Genomic DNA, 20,546 nt, shown 5'->3' on the forward strand with positions numbered 1-20,546 from the left:
TACTCTCTGCCCTTTTCCTCTCAGGCAGAGAAGTGTGGCATCCAACAAGGGGGCAACAAAAACACCCCACAGAGACATATTTATTTTATTTCCATTCAACACACAGAGAAAAAAAACCATCTTTGACAAATGGAAAAGAACCAAATTGTTACAGGAATAAAAATATTTTCAAGCTTCTAAGAGGATTACAAGGGAATGTGAAATTAATTTAAAAAAACAAAACAAAACCCAAATACTGGTTGTGTCCTTTTAAGCAGCATTGTTTACTTCTCATAATAGACCTGTTTACTCCTTTCCTGCCTCTTTTGATCTGACTCTCTCACAATGCCACCCCTGCTCTCTAGTTTTCATTGTAATCTCACACTTGGCCAAAGAACAGAGGAACTGAACAAAGCTGTTGATATGTAAATAATAGCTTTGAAGATGGAAGCACCAGATTGTTCCTAAAAAGAAAAACTGCAGTTGCTTTTTTTTGACCAGAGGAAAAAGAAATCCTTATGTATAATTCACATGCTGTCTAAAATCAAAGATTCTATTATCTCTGAAGAATAATCATTTCAGTCACAGCATGCCTTTCTAGAGACCTGAGGAAACTGGGTTAAGAGTGTAAGTAGTTATGTTATAAATGTTGTTGACAAAATTGCTTATTTCAACTCTATTTAATAAGAACATAAGAATGGCCACACTGGGTCTGACCAATGGTCCATCAAGCCCAGTATCCTGTCTTCCGACAGTGGCCAATATGACAGGCGCATCTGAGGGAATGAATAGAACAGGTAATCATCAAGATCCATCCCGTCGGCCATTCCCAGCCTCTGGCAAAGAACAATCCCTGCCTATCCTGGCTAATAACCATTGATGGACCTATCCTATTTCAGTTTATACGTAATTCATTACAAATATCCTTAGATGGGAAATTTTAAATGATTGCTTCAATCATTTTTATCATGGGAAAAACAAGCAAAAGGCCAGATTCTGAAACCCTTACTCATACTAAGTAGCATCTTATTCCACAAGTGATCCCATTGACCACAGTAGGACTATTATCAGGACATGTCTTCACTGTCCTGCAATTTGGACTAAGGGGGTGCGAATAGCAGTGTACACTAAAATGCTTACTCGGGACCTTTAAGTTGGCACCAGCAGTGTCCACATGGGGGCGTTACACCACAGCACTTTGGTGTGCACTGTTATTCATGCCCCCTTTAGTCTGAACTGCAGGGCAGCATAGACATGCCCTCAGAGTAAGGAAATGCACAATGGGCCTAATCGAAAACCTCCTGAGACTGGTGGAAGGACTCCCAGTGACTTCAACGGGCTTTGGATAAGGTCCAAAGTGAACAGGGAGATCAGATTCTGGCCCAAAGAAATTCGAGATTGTGTCCATTCCCTTGCAATTGCAGTCCAGACCAGTCTTATAGGATTTAGGCTTTATTTCTGTATGAAACCTATCCATGCAAGTCACTTTCCGCTGTAAATGAGAAACACGAGCATATGAGTTCAGACTTGTTATTGGTGTGCATCTTTATTTGCACAAGGATTGCAGGATGGACCTTATTAAAGTAACGGGGCTAGATGCATAGCTGCTGTAAACTGCAATAGCTGTGTGCTGATTTATGTCAGCTGGAAGTCAGGCTCTGGTGAGTCAAATTTTTTGTTTGTTTGTTTTGTTGTAGCCACCACTTGTAATAGAGCCATAGATTTTAAGGCCAGGAGGGTCCATTATGATCATCTAATGTGACCTGCATAACACAGACAAAAGAACTTCACCCAGTAATTTCAGCATCAAGCCCATAAACTCCGTTTGAGCTTTGAGAAAGCCATCCAGTCTTGCTTTAAAAGCCACCAGTGATTGAGAATCCACCACAGCCCTATGTAAGTTGTTCCAACGTTTAATGACCCTCACTGTTTTCAAAATTTGCCCCTTATTTCCAGTCTGAATTTGTCTAGCTTCAGCTTCCAACCTTGCAGCTGGTCACTCCCTTCTTCCGTATTCTATCACAATGATCCCATCTTTACTTTTTTCTTTCCATTCTGCTACTTTAGTCTCTGTTCTTCTTGCTTATGGATCTCGGTCTTTCTAATTCACTGTAACCTTTTTTGTTAAATTGCATCTCTTTACTTTCTGATACTATCTCCTTTGACTCTTTCTACTGACTTTTGCTAATTTTTTGAAATGATATTCTTCTTATTAATTATGATGATTATTATTATTAAAAAACAGCATAGCTAATCTAAAAATATACTAAAAATATAAAATGTGTTGTTGGACTATGGGCACAAGCCAGACTACAATTCAGTATCGTTAGGACAATCACTAAGGATAAATAAGGAAGAAAAACTAGGCTTTAATTAGGGTAAAGAACATTTGTCTTTTCTACATCTGCATCTAATTAACGCTGATTAAACAGGCACATTTTCAAGCTGACAAAGTGTAACCTCAGCTCCATATTAATTCTGAAACAGCGCCAGCACGATCAGGTAAAACAAGCTATTTATTATTTATTTTGTCCGCCAAGCTCTTTGATAGCCTAGTGCTAGTAATGCTTAAACCTCTTTTATCACGGAGAATAGTAACTCTTTGTAAAGCAAATGTCAAAACCACTTAGCCAGTTCTGAAAACATGGGCAGAATCAACAAAAGACCAATTATTATCCAGAAAAGGGTCCAAGCTTCTGTCATTGGGGGTAAAAGTCCTCCGCAGAGGGCCAGCCCCCAGGCCTATTCCCCATTTTAATCTCATTTGAGGCGTGCATGCTGGCATTCTACAAAAAGGGGAAATTCTGAGACAGAAGCCTCTGTAACATATACTCTCTTAGCCTCCCAATAGCTGGATAAGACTAACAGGCTGCGCCCCAGTACGAAAGCTTTCATTTGTATATGACCCTAGGTTAGTGAGATACAAAAGAGTAGAATTAACAGGCTTGTTTGCCTGCAGACAGTTGCTTCTTCCTCTGGTGGGCACTAGTACTTGAAATAACAGTCTGGTTCGAAGCACAAGCTTTGAATCTGGATCCAGATTTTCCCAAAGTTTTGGTTGTTCAAATCCAGATTTTTGGTTCACGCCCATCTCTACTTACAAGCAAGAAGAATCAACAATGTTCTCTCATAAACCATCAAACATCTTCACTTTCACGAGACTGCATACCAGAGCATCATTTCAGAAAAATTCTGTGAGGGTTGTGTCAGCATAGAGAACATTATATGTGATTATATTATATCCTTCAAAGTTGCCGGCGAGGGAAGGGAGAAGTGGAAGACATAATGGAGCATATAGAGCTATGAAAAATCTGGATTGGCAAATCAAGGTCTGGGTAGCAACTCCTCCACTTGCCCTATAGCAAGTGACACCCTTGCTATGTACAAGGACCCTGTGTTTTCCCTCTTGGATGTCTGGTGAAATAGTAGTTGTAATACTACTGGCCACCCAAGTCTGCTTCCATTTCCATCGTACTGAATACATCAGTTGGCTTCATGGGAAATGATATCACTGTAACCCTAGTCATCCTAGGCAGCATGGAGGCAGGCTTTTCTTGACTGATACTGGTTGCTTTGCACCTCTCCCTTCCCTGTTGGGGCTGCATGGAGAGTCAGTCCCCCATCCCAATGAAGGGGACACACAGAGGATAGATGAAAATGACAGCCTATAGCAGAGAGCGTTGCAGTGCGCCGGAGGCTCATTTAGGCAAATTGAGCAAAACACCTAAGAACTTGTCTGAATCCCACTGAAGTCAATGGGAGAGCACATGCGTGAGTCTTTGCTGAAGCAGTGCCTGAAATGAGTTTAAGCAGCTCCCTAATGGGGGCATTGTGTTTCCCTTTTCTTGTCCTTGTGCTACCAAAAAAGTTCTTGGCTACCACCCCTGAGCACTTTAAAAAGTTGCAAGCAATTTAAAGCAACGTACATTTGATTGACAGGAAAATTAAAATGCTGTGCCGATCCCCAAATTAGTCCCTTTAAGGCCCACATAAGAAGGTACTGGAGCCTGGACGCTCCAGGCAAGTCACAGTGAGACCGTGAGCTTTGAGAGACTTTAACATTCATTTTCTCCTAGCCTGAGCTGAGTTAAAATAGGCTTAAATCTTTGGGTTTTAAGCTTGTCCAGTCCTGGATAATATGTGTCTAGTTTAATGGCATATAATAGCAATAATCCTGTTTACCTCTATAGGTATGTTTACCCTGCAGCTGGGAGAATGCCTCGCAGCCGGGGTAGACTGAGCCTTGCTAACTCGTCTTGAACTAGTGCACTAAAATAGCAGTGTGTATATTATGGTATCAGGGCAGGCTTGAGTTAGCCACCTGCGCTCCAACCCACGAGTGCCACAATGTCCGCATTGCTATTTTTAATGTGCTAGCTCACGCCAAGCTAATGGGAGTCTCTGTATTTGGGCTGGGAGACTCCCTCTCAGCTGCAATGTAGACATACCCCATGTCCACTAGAAGATTAAAGTTGCTGCTAATCTACTGAGCAAACAGTGAGGCTACAGAGTAGCACGTGCCCTTTGTATGTTCCAAGGCAAACTGACCTGTCTTTTAAATCAAAGCACAATTTCAACAAATAACTTACTGCATCAGGTATTAGTCAAGTGCGAGGCTCCCCCTAACCTACACAAATTAGCATGGGAAAAACCCCACAGAGGACCAATGAAGCAGAAACTATAAACCCTCAGGGCAAAGACTGTCTTCTTTCTGTTTGTGCAGCACCCAGCACAATGGAATCCCAATCCTGACTGGGGCCTTTGGACACAATTATGATATAAATATTTACTACTGATGATAACAACCTTATTTTACACCCGTTTACTTGCTTAAATTAAAACCAGTTCCTTTATGTAGACTGGGGTTTGGATTGGTAATAATCAAGTACAGATCTATAGTGATTTTCATTCAAGGATTTCAAAGCACTTTACAATTAGTTCATTAAACAGATCTTTTTTCTTAAAAAAAAAAAAAAAAGCAAGCTTACTCTTCATCTCCAGCTGCACTTCCATAAAATTGATTTTAATTAGGCATTCAAATCTTGTAGCATAAATATGTTTTTGTGAAGTGGGTGAACAATTATGAGTATAAATGATTCTAAACAGCATACTTGTGTTTTGAGCTCATTCCCTCAAAAGGAATAATTAAAATAATCAAAATGAGGCCTAATTTTATTTATTTACTTTTAACTGGCACTAACGGGCACGCGCACACACACATACAAAATGGGAGCAATCCCACTAACACCATTTAACATTTGAAGACAGTGGTTTGTGAACCTTGCTATTAAAATGGCCTTGATAGTAGGAAATACCTATAATTTGACTATGAATCATAGAACTACACACAAGAGGATTGTTAAAAAAAGACAAAGGCCCTGCTTCCCATTATAAACCTTTGCATTGCCTTCAGATAAATGCAGCTTGTCCTTCAATTTAAAGCTACACATCAAATTCCACCTAGCAGTCTCCTTTGTTCACACTAATGAAAATGCACTTTGTACGGTAGAAGCCGTTTAATTCATTACAGTCGAGACCGCTTTCTTGGTCAACCGCCTGGTGCTGGGGAGGAAACAAAACAAAACAAAAAACCCAACACAACTAAAACTAAACAGAACATGACTTTCTATTCAACTTTTAACTTTTATTTGAAAACACCAAAAAAGCCTTTAAAAAAAATTAAAAACGTGCTTCTTTTGTGTATTCAGAAGAAAGCATTTTGATATATCTGCTTCTTAAAAAGAATCTGTTCTTTTTTAACTTTATGTATCTAAGGAGTCTTGAACAAAGCAAGCAGGCAATTTCTGTGGCTGCCTTTACTTTGCTTCCCAATCCTTTCAGTTAATATTTGTCCAATATTTGTTAATTGTTACTGAAGACACCAGGTAATGCATTTAATTTACCTACTGAGCCTGAAACTTCAGAATGGAAAATGTATCTATGGATATGCCACCGTAGGGTAGCAACAGTAGCTTCTGGCTTCAGCTACTAAAAATAACTTGCTTGATGCTGCAACTCAGGTATGAAAGATTCAGCCCATTCATAAGAAATGTAATTGAAAGCATCAAATGGGATGGAAATTCTCCGTCCCCTCATTCTGGCAATTCCTTTAAAATGACTCTATACATTTATTTAACATGCAAGGCACACAATTCCTTTGGGTTTGGGTCTTACACATTTTAATGCTTAAAATATATGTAAAAAGAGGTTGAAATTACAATTCCTACAGTGTAGGAAAAAAAGGACAATTTATCAAAACTAAGCACTGTCAGAACCTTTGTAACTTGTTTATAGTTTCAACAAGGCAATTAAACCTATTATGCTAATACTAACAACTATAGGTAACTGAAACAATGGTGCCTGTTGGCTGGGTACTGTAGTTTGTACCCCTCGTATAATAAATAAATCTCTGTTAGGATTTATTGAAGAATTAGCTTCCAATATACATTTAGACTCTTTTGCAGTCACTGAAGGCCAGATTGTGCATCTCTTACACCCACTGGAGAGAAGTTACTTGATGAGTAGTCCCATTGAAGTCAATGAGATTACTTATGCAAATAACCCTTCACCATTGGGAGTAAGAGATGTACAATCTGGCCCCCAGAATAAATATTACAAAATAATGTTCAGATGGATGACTGTCATTCTACTAATGTACAGTTGACCCCTTTAAGTAAACTGGCGTCCATGAAAACGACAGAAACCAAAAGCAGAAAGCCATGCCACATACTCACTATGGTCTTGAAACTGACAAAAGCTGCTTTCAAAAGCTGAATGAATGCATTTCAACATCAGGTAGTTTTCCTTCATTTCTGCCCTTTCCAAGTGTGTTCATGAAAGACAATGTATTGATACCACATTTTGATAACACTGGAGCACTCACTTATTTGTAGCAGTTTCGGACACCTTCCCTTTAAGTAGCACTTAACAATGCCTGGAACTTGTCCTAACCCTCTGAATAAAGATGAATTTGAACTGGCCTAAATACACACATATGGGAAGATATGGTCCCTATTCCAAAGAGTTTGCAGATAGGCAAATACACAAAGGGAGGGAAGCAGACTATAACATACATGCAAAGTGATCAGACAGGTGTTTGGGACATGTTTTGTTAATTCCATCTTTATATCTGTATTTAATTTTATTATTTATACTTTTTTTTTTTGCAAATATTTTGACCTTTGTCTTTTTATGCAGTGCATTTGTATTTCACCCAAGCCATATTCTGTTTTGTTTCTAATCAATCCTAGCTTTGTTGGTTTTGTTTCTCATTGTGTGTTTTTCAGGGTTACTGATGTGGTTTTGAATGTGGGTCTATATTTTTGTAATATATGAGGCAGCCCTCATTGCATCTTTGTGACAAAATGTTGATGTACTGTCACAATGAAATACATGGGGATGGAAGAGAACTTTGACCCTACCTTTCCTGGCTGATGGAAGAAACCGGTGAACACCTGGGATCCCTACTAATAGAGATTGTCAACACCTACTTTGAAGAGGGAAATCTGCCATATTAAAGGAAGCAATAGTCCAACTTGCACTAAATTCAGAATGTTAAGATTTGATCCTTAATGTTGTGTTATATGGTTCCTTTGCGGCTGATTCTGATTCCTTTATTGAAAAATGAGTGGTACCTTACCATGAACTCATCTGTGGTTTCACCACACACCAGGGGTAAGGTGTGGTTGTGCTGCCCTGAACGCAGACTAAGAACCAGATTGTAACACAGAGAATTAGACTGAGTCCGGGCTCTGGTGCAGAGTACTTTCCTGGTGCCCTGGCTAAGCTGCGCCAAGGCTCCCCCTACTCTTTATCTCCTGTCCTCCTCCTGCTTGCTCACTCCTCATCCACACATGTGGGAGGCAGAGTAGCATAATGATGGAGGCTGTTCTCTTCCCACTGTATTGTTACTTGCAATATTGGTAGCCTGTGCAGAACAGTAAAGGTGTCCTTTCATGACTTTATTTCGCTGCACAGGTGCATCGCCAGGATTATGTTTTGGGTCAAGTAATCCCAATGGGATACACACAGATTAAGTGAGTAATGTATCTGAATCACGTTATTTGCTTTTAAGATCCTTGTGGGGAAGGTCTCTGAGTCTTCTTTTTCTTTATAGTTGCTGCACATTCAATTAATAAATTTAAAAATTAAAACCAATTATTCTTTGGTTTTAAAGAACCATGGACATTTTACATATAAGATAATGTTTTTGTTAGACACATTTTCACAGTGCTGTTTTCTATCTAAATCTTTCTATACTAGTCAGTGTCATGTATATTCCCCATATACACATTAATATAGGCAGGCACGACACAGAATGGTCCAACCACTGAATTATTCATACAAAAACATATGTTGCAGTAACACTGCCAAAGTGTTTATATGCAATTTGTCAAAAAGAGAAGAGAAAAAGATGATGCATAAATTAAAAAAAAAATTCTTGTAAATTATAGAAGTTGGGAAGGGTAAAGACATATGAGATCATCCAGTTCATTTCCCAAACTAACAATTTTTAAAACCATTTTTCTCAATAACACTTCCTCAATATATTCCTCATAAGTCTGTTCTTATGGTCTACAGGATCCCATTTTACACTGATCATATAAATGGGGTATTTGCATGTCATCAGACATTAAGGTCATCAGACCTTATCATCTTCAGAGTTGTGTTATGTATTCACCCCAATGGAATTTGTGTGCTCAAGGAATGTATAATTAAACCCAAATATCTTTAATATTATTTATACTGCTTGTGCTTAAAACATGTCAATAGCTTTAGATAAGTAAGTAGCATTAACTTGGAATTTGTAATAGTTGTTAAGTCTTGCCTTTAAGATATGTATGGCCATGTTCTGAGGCACATTAGTTCTCATTCAACACAAAGTCCGGTGCATCTCAAAATATCCTCTTTTATTCGTCTTTGGAACTGTGCAAATGATTTTCTGTTTAGCTGCACTTTTTTCTTCTGAGAACCGGTCCAGCAAGCTATCCATTGGACCACTCTTCTTTTCATGATTATGATAAAAAGACAGTTCACAGTTTCTTGATAACTGCACCTGCATTCTCCCTTTGTAGTTGCTCGAGGGCATCCACTCAAAGGTTTCTGGTTCCCAACCTTCACCTCTCTCGAGAAAAGACCTGTCTCACACTCTCTCCTGACTGTAGGTTTTAAGGCTGCAAAGCTCCCTGCTCTACATTACAATATCCCCAGAAAACCAGTTTGCCTATAAAGCCAGCAACTCTGCTTTGCTTTCTTTACAAAGTCTATAATCAATGTACTGCCAGCAATTACAAGTTACCACCCAGCTCCTTCTAAGCAAGCACATTTATTCTTAAGGTAAAAGCATTATAGAGAAAGCATATTAAAACAATAAAGAAATCTGCATACATGCTAAATTGCAAACCAGATGTCACCCCCAGGTCCTACACAAAGCCCTGGTAAATGTCAGCCCTTGAAACCCCACAACTGAGTTTTCCCTGTGATTACAAATTCATATCAGTCTTTAAATCAGGAACCAGAACCAAGACTGGGCAGATCAGCTACTTCCTTATACAGCTTGGGCATTTGATGTCTAGTCCCTGGGAACAGGTAACCACTCCCCCGAGATTCCTCAGGAAACCATTTAACACGTATTGTCCCAAAAATTCATGCTTGTCTGGCACATTTCAACATAAACATCTCAACACTTTACACTTCCTAGGTCTCACATCTGTCACAATATTAAAGGATGGAAATGCCTTCCCATGGTTGGCATTTCAAAGTTACGCTAAGTTTACTACTCAAGAGCTGCCCATATATAGCGATAGGATTTTCAGTAACTCCAAAAGCAGAAGCGTTGACAGGAGAAGCCTACTCTTTATACTTACTGTGCAGATAGTGGTGATTAAAGGGAATATTTTTTATTTTTGGTAATTTTTGAATGTTTTGATCTGTCTTTTTAAGAATTTCAAGGCGATCAGAGAGCAACAACTGCGGCACACAAATTTAGTGGTAAGATTAGCCAAGTGACTAAGAAAGAGAACAAAATGTGCTGCTCTTTCAATCAGCATCTTCTTAACTTTGTTAGCTAATGCTGAGGTATTTACTGTGACAGGAGAGCTAACTGGGAGAACTTCCACAGGGTAAATTTCCAGTTAGTTCTCAAGGGTGGAGAGGCTTATCTGCCCTACTCCTACTGACTTTAGTAGTGTCAAAGAGTAACATTTAGCCTAGACATTTTTCCTGAGGGCTTGAATGGAATTACAGCAGGGATGAATCTGACCTTATAGTACGTGACTCCTAGATTTCCAACCCCCTCATCCAGTGAGCAAACATCTCCAGAAAAGATAAGCAAACAGTGTTGCACATAAGAAGAAAGGGAGATGAGAAATGGACTACTCTCTCCTCAGAATGGACTTGAAACGTTACTGTAGCTTGAACTGTAGCTCTTAATACATCAGCAGGCTGCTGGCTGCAGCTGTGGAGGTTCAGCAGACTTTTGGGGAACTGGGGAAACGACTACACTTGGATTGCCCTCCATTACAAGAAACAACTGCACTGAGAGGTCAGTCAGTTCGAGCAAAAACCTCTCTTATTATAGCTGACTGCCAATTGCTCCCATTGCTAGAACTCTTGTTCACCTTTTTAAACATTCAACCTGTCCTTACTGGAGTAGTTCCTGGACGTGGCTCTTGAATAGGCATATTTGACAATATTTGGTAACTTCATCCTGAGACTGATTAAATGCGATGGTGTTTTATAATTGTTCAGTCTTCTGGTGTTTTCCTTTTCTTTAAGCACTGAAGAATTGTGAAGAACAAAGCGTGCTGAAACATACATATAAAAATTATGGAAACTAATATTGACACAAAGGTTTCTTGTTTGCTTTAGTAATGAAAGAACCAAACACTTCCTTTGCTGAGATGCTTGACTCATGCCGATACCAAAATAAAGATCCTGCTTAAGTCCGTAAAATTAATTATAACAGCCATCTATCTGCATTCATTGTAGGGCAGTTTTATAGAACTAATTATACCATATAAAACTTCTATACACACACACACACACACACACAAAAGCATATTTTGCACTGAAGTCACTTATGTGTCATTGGTTTCTTGTCTGTAATAAAGGTTTTTCTTTCCCTACAATTCTGTTGCATTGAATAGTTCAGGACAAAATACAAAGGTCAAATTCTCAAAGGTATTGAGCATATCTTGTTGAGTGCCCTCAAAAGTCAAAGCCAGATGTCAATTAAGTGAAGGCCATCTTGCAGGACATTCTTAACTCTCTGCATGACATGGGCTTATACTTGCTGAACTACAGCACTGCCAAGTCCCCAATATAGCAAAGTGTGTTGGGTGCTTCCCTCTCTGATAGGTTATTCCAAATGCCCACACACTGGCTTGGGATCAAGACCCCCTCCTGCAACATTTGAGGAGGCAGGAATTCCCCTAGGAATCATTCCAGCACAGAGATCTACTCCAACAACTTTATCAACATAAGTAGAACCACGATCTAATCTAACAGAAGAGTTACCCTGATTATAATGAAATAAATTCAAGATGCTTAACAAAGATGCTCAAATGCCATCAGTAACAAACAGCCCAAACGGTTCCTCCAGCCTTGGTCCTCCTTGAGCCCCAGAATAAGGAACCTTCTTACCTTGGGACTTTGGCTCATTCATGTGTGCAGTGGCTGCTCCCTAGGCCTGCCTCTCAGCAATGAGCTCTGGCTCTATACATCCCTCCAGGAGCAGCAACACATGCCCCATCCTACAGCTTGTGCAGTCTCTTCTTGAGTGGCATACCCATCCATCCAAGGGAGGAGAGATGGCAGTAGGAACTCAGGGGGGTGATTTCTTGTCAGATTTTTAGCCACCCAGGAAATAGGGAGATGGAGGTGGAGGACAATTCTTACTCTCCGCCCAGCTTCTAACCAATCAGAGCTTAAGGCGGGATGGAGGGGGAGGTAGAGTTGGCCTTCACAGAACTGACATATGGACTGGGGGAATTTTCCTAAAAACTTCTATTTTATTAAAATTCCTGAGTCATTTTTTTCTCCCATTTTTATTTCTTTTCCTCAATAAGGCAGAAGTGAATTTTGCTGCTGTCTTTTCCACTTTGTCTTGAATGTATAAATTTGCAATATCTGGAGATGATCATATATTCTGTTAGCCGATATAGTCAATTAGTTTCAAGATTTCTCACTCTGGCTTCCAATATTGTCCTTTTTTTTTTTTTTTTTGGTCTGTTTCACGGGGATTTCCTTTTAGTTTTTTTACAGAGATGTCAAACTTTTAAAAAAATTGTTATTTATCACTGCAAATGGGTACCACATATTAAAGATTGAGTCATGCAGTCCCAACTGAGACAGCTCCGCCACCAGCTACAGTAGAAACTTTGTGTGAGTGCAGTAGAAATATTCATTTGTTCAAAGACTGATTTTTGCGCTAGTTTCTATACTCTGCTACTTCATTTAACCACTAACAACCTTCCAGGGAGTTTATGAAACCTTTTCACAATGCTATGACAGGGATGCAGATCTTCAATAGAAGAGTGAAGAATTAATAAGGAGGAGGATACTGAGGAGTCCAAACTTGAAAGATTATTGTACTTAGAAAAAGGATGTGAGGAAGAGGAGCATCATCTGTCAAGTAGTAAGTGAATTGACAAGAGCCATCGGAGACCAAATGAGCTATTTCTATTGTATTTTTTTGCCCAGCAAAAGGGGATAATATTTCAAGTCTGGCGAAATACCACCATTTCTTAGTATGATACTTATGACTAATGAGTTTTAAATCCAAGTCATTTTTGTTTCCTGTTTGGGAAATCACTTTTTTTTTTTTTTGGTTAGAAGGGAAGGGGCTTTTATTCTCCTTTCTAATTCCAAGGCAATAAAGGAGTAGGACAATAAACTTTTCACTTTACAGTATTCTAGGTAAGGTCTCACTAGGAAAGTCATCTCCCTGATCCATCACTCGATGTATACTTAGCCCTGCAATTTAGGCATTAGAAATATATGTATAAATAACTAAACAGAGTAAGGAACCAGAAAGAGGCATCCTAAAATTCACTGCTCAGCCAGACTTTTAAATCATCTCCTATACCTCGTCTTTTATCTGTACATTGTCTATTCAGATTGCAATCTTTCCAGGATAGGATCTGGTTTTCTTACTGGTCAGTAATTTAGTGTTATATTTTTAAAGAATAACAACTATAAGAATTACTAGGTCTGTTCAGAACATTTTTGGCAATATATAATGGGCAAAAATTGTCATTGAAAACTAAACTTACATGATTTTTTTTTTTTTTTTTTTTGGTGTAAGCCAGCTCTAATAATAACAATGGCCCCAATTCTGTGCTCCACTAACGTCCCTTTAGGGTTGCTCAATCACCCTAAAGGGACCATAAAGGCAGGTAAACCAAACCCTGGGGGATAACCCTAGGTGTCAACTGGTCAAGAGGTGTACCATGGATGGGACGATGAATGCTGTGGGAAGGAGAGGATGTGGCTAGGCCATTCTGCACTTCAGCTATTCTGGGCTGGCGCAGTGGCCAATAGTCAGCGGTGGGAAGTTGCCCTAAACTAGAGAGATCTCTGGGGCGCCTCTAACTTACACCATGAGCTAGGCCCAGAATCCCAAAGGTGCAGAGATGGCTTAACATCCCCCTCCAGGCTATGTCTTTTGAGAGGTACAAAATCATGGCCAAAGTCTCCTTGTACCACATGTAATGCAAAAAATCACATTAGCCTTTTGCTGTCATGTTTCATTGCACACTAAAACTGTATCTAATTAGATATCCCTTATCACCCTTAGGTCTCAACTTTCCTGTTATCTCCCACCAGTCTAATTCATAACTTTATACCTGATAACATCATATAACAAAAGACCTTAAGCCTGTTACATTTTTATTAATGTCAGAGACTGGTTATGTTACATATAGAAGAGAGAGTGAGGGAGAGAGAAAGAGATTCACATAGAAGTAGAAAGAAAATTTTCCAGTTAGCATGGAGATACAGAGACCAAACCATCACCTTTCTGGCCGCCATTTCCTTTACAGTTTGTAACAATGTTAAACAGATGACAACAATGGATACAGAATGAGTGGAAACACTACATCCCTTTTAAAGTTCTTTCCCTCTTAAAGAATATCAAAGACTTTGGGGGGAGGTGGGAAAGAGAGTGGAAATGGAGAGCTATGAATAGCGTAAGATTTGCCCTTTCTTACGAGCCCCAGATGTTTTACTGGAAAACAGGTGGATAGCTGAATCCCTGGGGATGAGAGAGAGCAGCAATTGATTCCCCAAGAAGGCAGAGGGGGAAAAAAAACAAGATGTAAAAGCTTTGACAACCTCCATTAAATATCTTGAGCTTAAACAGTCGCAGTTATATAATCATAGAACTGTTGGACTGAAAGAGACCTTGAGAGGTCATCTAGTTCTAGTCCATCTCCTTTGCTGAGACAGAACCATCCCTAATAGGTATTTTTCTAACCTGTTCTTAAAAACCTCCAGCGACAGGGATTTCACAACTTCCCTTGGAAGTCTAGTCTAGTTGTGTGTGTCTGCCTTGTCCAAGGTGACTGGACTCTGAATTCCTGTGAGGGTCTACATCTCTATACTTAGTGTGCTTTTCTGTCAAGATTCTTGAAGGCTCCACCAAGGTGTTTGATTAGACAGAACTTGACTTAGCTTCAGGCCCTTTTTACTTAGGATGTGAATACTTGATGTGTGCTTTTATAATAAGGTTAGATAGGGCACCAAGCCATGTATATTTTTAATTGCGACTATTTCTAACATACAGTACTAAAGGGTCCCATGGATGAGTATAGGATGAAAATGTTTCCAAATCTGCAGTTTCAGGGCTCTATTTTGTCTCCACAACACAAAACATGATTAATCTCAGTGCAGGATTTATTAAATCTGCTTTTAGCCATAGGGATATAATCAAAAAAGGGGAGGGGGGGGGGAATGTTAAATGTGCTAAACTTATCAGTTTCAACAGTTAATCAACTTTATCTATTGATCTAGTCAAGCGCAATATTTTGGCAGATAAATATGGGACTTGCTGCTACAATTTGCAAAAATATACTTGCCAAGTACAATGGGCTTTGGAAATAAAGAGGCCAGTGTCATTTACTGCTATTTAGTTGCATTTTATTTGTTCTTTCAGACTCCAGAGACTGAAATAATATGATAATTACCTAAAGCCTGGTTTATTTTCATGCAGATTTTATCTTAATGCTTTGTACATGTGCATAGTAAAAGCAATGATCCTTCTACATTTGATTTTTATTTCTATTGTTTAATTATTTCAAGGGTGTCAGTGTTTTACCCACTCCCCACTCTTGTGTACTTGCACAGGGCTGGGCTCATGTCACCCTAATAAAGGATAATGCTGTGGTGGGAATAGAGGGAAGTTCTGTGTTTATTGAGTCAACAGGGTTAGCATGGAAAGAAATAGGTCATGCTTCAGCAGATTCTCTTTCTACATGCCTTACCATGACTTTATTTCACCATATGTGTGCAATAAAATACTATTAAAAGAGCTGTAAAATTAAATGAGTGTAACTTTTAAAATCTCATTTTATATATTCTGTTCTTCAGCAAGTGGAAGAGCAAATTCCAATAACCCAAAGGGAACAGGGTCTCAATCCCAATTCATCTTTAAATGAGACTTTGACCTTTGCTCAAAGATACCCACTGTGTTTTGAACCTGCTTGACCCTTTCTTAATCGTGATTTCTTATCATTTTGACATCCTACAGCCCAGCACTAAACGCCCCAGAATGACCTACATATATCTCACTGAAAAAATACACATTGCCAAATTTTATTGACATTCCTCTCATTTATCTGGCATGTTTGTAAAGGACCAACTGAGCACTGAAGGATTTAAAATGAATTATATGTGGCCTAGTCTGAGCTTCTCAAAGAGGGAGAAAAATGGATTGAGACGGTTGAGATGGGAAGAATGCGTGTAAATGCAATTTTATTTCGTATAGTGTTAAAAATGATGAATGGAAACAAAAAATATTTTCTAAACACATGTATTACAGGAATGGGAGAGCCTGGAAATATTCCAAGATTGAACCACCAGCCCAAGCAGAGCAAGAAGCTCAAATCTAAAATTCTTTGAACTGCAGGGAAAATAGTCCAAGTGCCCAATGTCTTCTGAAAATGAGAGGCAGTGAAGTTTAGTGGATAGTGCAGTGGCGTAGGGGTCAGGATACCTGGGTTCTATTCCAAGCTATACCACACACCTGCCATTTAACGTTGGACAAATCTCTTTGCCTCTGTTTCCCCTCCCCCTTTGTCTACTTAGACTGTAATTAGATTCAGTCTTGAGAAAAGAAGATTGAGGGGAGACCTGATGACAATCTTCAAATATGTTAAAGGATGTTATAAAGAGGGTGGCGACAAATTGTTCTCCATGTCCACTGAAGATAGGACAAGAAGTAATGGGCTTAATCTGCATCAAGGGAGATTTAGGTCAGATATTAGGAAAAGCTTTCTAACTATAAGGTTTGTTAACCTGGAACAGGCTCCCAAAAGAGGTTGGGGAATCCCCATCATTGGAGGTTTTTAAGAACAGGCTGGACAAACGCTTTCAGGGATGTCTAGGTTTACTCGGTCCTATCTCAGTGCAGAGGGCTAATAGACGACCTCTGAAGGTCCGTTTCAGCTCAATCTATCTATGATTCTAGGACTGTAAGTTCAATGGGAAAGGGACCATCTCTTACTCTGTGTTTGTACAATGCCCGGTGCACTGGGGCCTCTAGGTTCTACTGTAATATAAACAAATACATAATAAAATTTCCCCCAAATGTGACAAATCTCATTCACTATTGAATCTAATCACAAACCCAGCCCTGATTCTTCTTCCAATTTCTCATCCTACCTTAACCCAAACGTCATCTCCCCACACCATTTCTACAAAAGAAAAGGTGGCTTCATAGATTTATTTATAGTTGTCATAGCACTGGTGGAAAGATAATCTAGTTAGTGGAGAAAGGTGTATTTGCACACTAAGGGTCTGATGCAAAACCCATTGAAGTCCATGCCTTACTTGGGTGACTGACTGCATTACCTTGTCCCTGTGCATGTGGCATCACAGTAGCATTTATTAAATGTTGTCACTTGCTAGAATACGTTGAGTGTGTCAAACTATAACATGACATAACATGCGAAGATACATTGAGAAAGTCACTTGGCACTAAATTGGCTGTTTAATACTTATGGGTAAAAGTGAGTGAGCAGTTATCCCACAGTATACATAAAGCATTAGCTATTTGGCAGTTTAACAGTTACTAAAAATTATTTCTCATTAGGGATATGTCAAAATCCCCAGATCAGCTCCAGCTGCTAGCTAGTCTAGGGCATCACTAATACCAGCTGCAAGGTGAAGATTGTTAACATTTGCTCAAAGGATGTAAAGGATTAAAAACCATGTAAACAAAGTACAATGGTATTAGAGCAAAATCCAAAATGCCAGGTTTCATCAGAAACCTAGTTCTGATATCTTAAAAGTTTATGGGCCTGATCCAAAACCCACTGAAATCAATTGGGCTTTGGATCGGCTTCAGTTGGCTTTGGATCATGCCCTATATCCCCAAATATCCTGAGCTAGCCCTAGATCATTTCATCCAACCCTAATCTTGAGGTCCACATACATTCAGTTAACAGAATACTTGTTTTAACCCAAGGTCCGATTCCTTCCCTTCTCCCCAGCTAAATTAACAGAAACTTACTACAGAGCTATATAAGTAGGTCCCAACATGCCAAAGCAGACTGAGAAGCATTATACTTTGAGATCTACAGATAAAAAGTGCTATATAAGAGGTCGGTGTTACCACTATTACTATCATTATATTGCGACCTGCGCTTTTTATTATTACAATCCGGACAGACAGATATCAGGGTTCTAGTTCTAAAATTCCATACACAAAGTGGGCCAGATTCTGTGTTTCCCTGCACCTTGAGCAAGCATTTACACCAGTGTGAAGTGGGGACAAAACCCTCCTAAATCAGGCCCTGATTCCAGAAAGCACTTACGCAGCCTTTCTTTGAATAGGGAAGCTTTTCCAAATCACAGCCTCAGAATTTTGCATCCACTGCAGACTAGGATAAATGCTGCGGGCAGAGAAACAGACAATCTAGGCCATGAAGTTTTAAACCATTCTCACTACAAAATAGTGAAAGCTAAAAACTGATGTTGTGGAAAGCTAGAAAATTCAGCGAAATCGCAAGAAACCAGTGCTCAGTTAGAAAAGCAACATTGTTTATAACCAGACAAAAATTTCTAACAGACACACAGCCATATTTCTTTGGCAGAGGGAAGGGGAGAAGAAGGTGGGTTTGAAAAAGCAGCAAAACTTGGTTCATGTATGCAATTTATTTTCTCTTTCTCCCGCCCTCATTTTCCCCCCCCTATTATTCTTGCAGATCTCTCTCTCTCTCCCCACCATTATTATTTTTGCATGTGATTATGGATGGAACAGTTGTGGTGTGAGTCATTATAAAACTAAACAGAATTGGCAGAGGTCATTTAAAATAATTGGTACAAGTATTACAAAGAATCAATATTTTAGTAGTCTATGGCACTTGCTATTGATTTAAGGGAATGACCTACAATGCTTCATTATGTTGGACTTAATGTTTTTCCAATCAAGCTCTGAGCATCTCTTTCAACTGCCTGTAAGGTTTCTTTAGTTATTGAGAACAATCTGAAATGTATAACTTTAAATGATGTAAATGTGACCATTTCATTTTTCCATTGTAATATAGTTTTTTTTATGTTATGTAATATTGGACAGGGCACCAGTGATCGCAATTTGTTTCAGAGCATTGCTTTCAGGAAGCAGTTTGGATGAGACCCAAAGGGCTACAAGACAAATACAAGCAGTTCCATTTAATTTCAACTGAGACCACGATGACATTCATATGTAAAGAAATGTCACCTTGCCCTCTCTTGAGTGTGAGAGACACATTCTGTTCTGTTAAATCTCTGCTATGATATGGTACATGGGGGTAGTTTGTGCTGGAACATATTTACCTGTTGGCATTTGTCTGGAACAGCAGAAGAAAGAGTACAGATTTAGGGCTTGATACAGCTACCACTAAAGTCAATAGAAAGACTCCCATTCACTTTACATGAAGTTGGATCTGCCTCTTTTTTACTCATGCTATGCTTTCTTTCTCCTTGTGGTCTAGGTAGGGATAAACTGCCAAATATGCCTATACAGCCCAGCCCTCTCCCATAGCTACAACTCAGTCTTTACCTGATGCAGGGACAGTTGGGAAGGTTTTTAAACTTTATCTGTTTCACATGATGAGTATAACTGACAGCAGAAGAAACTGTTAATAACCTTAATTGTACTTTGATTAATTATTTCATGACCCCATGCACGTTAATTATTTGCAAAGGCATGTCAATACATTGCACAGACATGTGGCTTAAATTACCTTGTCATGCATATTCCACTTTGGAATATACATACAATATACATATATACAACATACACATCTATAAATTCTCAAGCAATTCAAGAAGGCTTTAAGCCAGTTTTTCCAGAAAAAGAGTATTTTCTGTAGTTTTCTCCAAAGAAACCCCTTTTTGCTTGGAGTTAGGCAAGCACTTTAGATGAAATAACACTAGAAACTACTCTGAGACTTTAGAAAGACTGGAAATCTCATGAGAAAGACCGTTCACATTAGAGATGATTAAGTCCCATCTAGTCAGTGCTTGTTAATAATCTACTGTTCATAATGGGATGGTATTTTACTGTGCAAAGCTAAATTAAATACCTGGTTAAGAGTACCTAAAACATATAATTTAAGGATTACTGAAAACTATACAAAGTTTGTGGTCCAAGAAGGGGAAGCAGCTGTTTCTTCTGCCTGGAGCAGAAAAAAATCTGCTATCTAAAGGCAGATTAGAGAATCTCATAAAAAGGAAATATAAATGGTAACTGGACATGTCAAAGCTACTGAGCAAAATGACAACCCAAAGAACTGACACCTGAGACAGCCATAAAATTTTTGAATAGCTGAAGATGATAACATATATTGATGCATTTAGAAAACAGTGCATTAAGTTTCATTACATTAAGTTTATGTACATATATGTACACACACATCTGTATAGGTGGAGAGACATCTGTGAAAAGACTGACCATCAACAAAAACTCGTTTGTCCTGTGTAAAGTAGCTTTAAGCAAATACCTTTGTGGGCCAGCAGATGGTGCCATCTGGAGAAATTCAAAGCTCCTGTAGGTACTGCCTTGTCATTTATCACATTCTCTCTCCAGAAATTTACGGAAATAATTAAACTGGTCAAGAGATGCCAGGATGTGACTACTCCAACATAGTGAGCCAAATTCATACCTGTTGTAACTTCACTGCCTTCACTGGAGTTACAGCAGGGCTTAATTTGGTCCACTGTAGCAGACATACAAAGAAATATTTTACAATTCACTGGTAACATCCCACCCAAAGAATTCTATTTAATAATCGAAGAAAGAATCAAGATGTGAAACAGACCCAGAACAAACTGCAGGCTATCAAGTACAAATCAACAGTATAATT

At 39.0% G+C, this 20,546-nt stretch overlaps 1 protein-coding gene across 1 annotated transcript in view; it reads right to left on the reverse strand.

The window, feature by feature from the left end:
• Nucleotides 1–20,546, reverse strand: part of KCNB2 (potassium voltage-gated channel subfamily B member 2) — a 240,435-nt gene that overhangs the window by 116,343 nt on the left and 103,546 nt on the right. The gene's annotated exons all lie outside the window — the stretch shown is intronic.

The sequence above is a fragment of the Emydura macquarii genome, unplaced genomic scaffold (assembly GCF_026122565.2).
Source record: "Emydura macquarii macquarii isolate MOO-44397 ecotype Brisbane River unplaced genomic scaffold, CSIRO-AGI_Emac_v2 contig_1477, whole genome shotgun sequence".
Lineage (NCBI taxonomy): Eukaryota > Metazoa > Chordata > Testudines > Chelidae > Emydura > Emydura macquarii.